Here is a 2,953-nt window from a genome sequence, read left to right as displayed (position 1 = left end):
TTCCGTTCTTTTGACAATACCAACAGAGGTGGCAATTTTAACCCATTTACTTATATGCAGGCTTTTTTTTAAAATGGCGGGAATTGGCTAATAGATAGTTTTTTGAACCATGAAGATACTACCTCAGAGTGCTTTTATTACCAATGTTAAGTTTTTTTATGTGATCCGCATGTTTTTTGATTATTTTGAGGCTGTGACCTTTAAAGTTTTCCATTTTCTTTTAATAGATTAATAAGTGCAGGAATTTGTAATTCTAAATTGGTGTAGTAAGAAATCTTTATAATGAACATGATAATGATATAGGTATTGCACTTGGCGATCTTCATTTTGAGTTATGGATAATGAGAAATGTGTTTATTATTTTGGTCATATCATGTCACTGAAGTAGTATAAATATGTTATAATATGTTGTGTTTGTATAATTTTCCTTGCATGTATATGTACAGGCATGTCAGATTGAGGATATTTAGTTTTAGACTACAAATATCTGAAAGCAACAGTATTATAGTGACAGGTAAACCCCATAAGATATAAGTGACTAATAATTCTATCTTGTGCACCTTGTGAAAATATTTATTGACTATAAGAAACTTTGAACATTATCTTTCTATTGGCTAAGTATAGTATAAGTTTCTACGTTCAGGTAGTTTAGATAAGAAAATTCATATTTGTTTACCGTTACTTAGATCGTTTTTGTTCACTAATATAAAATACTTATCGTATTATGTATAGCTTTAATATTGTTCCGTTCATTCTTTTTAATGTTGTTAGACTTCTAATGGCCCGTTTAAAAAGACAAATGTGTTTTTTATGTTAATTGTTTTCATAAGAGCTAATGGTTATCCATGTGTAAAAACTTAGATTTCATTATCAATATGTCTTTATATCTAAAGTTACTTTATTTAAACCATCACACTTTCCATAACAACGATGCAAAAGTGCCCGCGAAATCGCAGGCCTTAAACTAGTTAGTGATTTATACCATGGACATATTAAAAGCAAAATATGAACAATTTAATGAAATTAAAAAAATTGTATATAATGAAAAATGAAGGGTAAATTATCTAATTTTTTTTAGAACGGCCAAGATTTATTAATAAAAAGTCTAGCTAGCGAGCAGCTAGAATAGACGTTGAAACAATTAATGACAGTATTTGACTATAGTTCGAATTAACATACAACTTACTTCTAGAATTCAAACAAGAAAACGAAAAATAACAAATAGAGTCGAACAATACACTTTTCTTCAATGCTTGTTGATGATACGCTATTCAACACATATCAAATTAAGAAACAGTGTACGTGTTTGGTTGATTTTTACTGGTTTGAGTATGCATGCTAACTTACTTTTTTGCTTATTTGTTCCAGTATGCATTGGGTTGCCTGTTGGTGCATGAATCCCAAGTTCTATATTGTAATAGATTCTATTTGTTATGTCGTTTATATTTCAGTCATGCACGGACACTATTTGTTGATATATGTGTTTGATTTAATTAACCAATGACGTGATATGGTTTAGAGCTGAATGGTTGGCAGCTCAGACCATCGACCGATGGTAGGGATCATTGGTAAAGGGACAAAGACCATCGGCCGAAGGTCAGAGACCATCGACCGATGGACACTGCAGATATATATAAATATGGGTGTCGGGTTTCATTCTTAGGTTACAAACCCTACACCCCCTTTCGATTCTGCAGTTGTCATTGACCAAACCCCAACCGAATACACCCTTTTAGGAGTCGATTTCATCAACGTGTGTTGGTATTATTGATCCAGAAGTGTCAAAGTATTCTATTTATCCTAGTTTAGTGATTTCCACCTCTAATCTAGTTATAACGATTAATCTAAGATCCTAATTTCGTCTACATTGCCTTATATAATTTCAGGGTTAGGTGGCAGTTTGTTATCCGCGCTCTTTCTTCAGTCCAATATATCAGTTGGCGCTTCTGGGGCAGTTTTTGGGTGGAATGCTTTCCGAACTTATAACTAATTGGACTATATATGCTAATAAGGAAATAAATAAATTATTGTCTTACATTAACAACTACATTTGGAAAATCAACCCATATTGGGGCTGGCTTTATGTAATGTTTACCTACGTATATATACAGATGGCAGCACTATTTACCCTTGTGATCATTATTGTTATTATTTTGGCTGTGGGGATTTTGCCACATGTTGATAATTTTGCTCATCTTGGTGGGTTCTCATCTAGTTTTCTTCTCGGGTTTGTGTTCTTGATGCGTCCTCAATTTAGATGGGTTAGCTAAAGATACACCTCTGCTTATTCCAGGGCTGGAGCTAAACCTAAGTACATGACATATCAGCTCGCCCTGTGGCTCCTCTCACTCATCCTTGTCGTTGCTGGGTTAGAAAATATAGTTTTGCTGACTTTTGCTTCGACCTATTTGACCTATACCCATATTGCTGCTTTTTGTTTTTAACATGACCCATTTTAAAAGGACGATTGCTGGGCTTGTTTCACTTCTGCGCGGAGTCAACTTAAACGATCATTGTTCTTGGTTTCATTACATGAGTTGTGTACCTACTTCTAGGTGGAACTGTAACACAGATCCGCTGACTTGCATGGTAAGTCACTAAACTTCACATTTTAAATTATATTTTTGTTACAAGGTCGAATTGGGACTAACGGAGTGAGGTTATGACAGTCTGAGCAAACGGGTAACCAGTACAAATTAACATGCTCTGATAGTGGTAAAAACCCAAACACATCTTAGATACGAGGCCTTTGCACTCAACTTTGCCTATGATCCCTAGCAGTGGTACAGTTACACAATTTATCTTCAAACACTACAGATTTGTGTTAATACGTTATATAAATTTTGTAAAATACACAAACAATAAGGGATATAGCATACCGACTTGATATAAGCACATTTATTGGTTCTTATTTGTTTATCCATTTTTTATAGCTGTCAACCTTTATAACACA

At 33.9% G+C, this 2,953-nt stretch overlaps 1 pseudogene; it reads left to right on the top strand.

Annotated features, from left to right (window-relative positions):
• The first annotated feature begins 1,525 nt into the window (after window positions 1-1,525).
• LOC139842624 (RHOMBOID-like protein 1) lies at window positions 1,526-2,738 on the top strand (annotated as a pseudogene).
• Window positions 2,739-2,953: the final 215 nt, after the last annotated feature.

The sequence above is a fragment of the Rutidosis leptorrhynchoides genome, chromosome 1, assembly GCF_046630445.1.
Source record: "Rutidosis leptorrhynchoides isolate AG116_Rl617_1_P2 chromosome 1, CSIRO_AGI_Rlap_v1, whole genome shotgun sequence".
NCBI lineage: Eukaryota > Viridiplantae > Streptophyta > Magnoliopsida > Asterales > Asteraceae > Rutidosis > Rutidosis leptorrhynchoides.
Note: the sequence above shows the minus strand (reverse complement) of the source record. Positions and strands in the feature narration are given on the sequence as shown.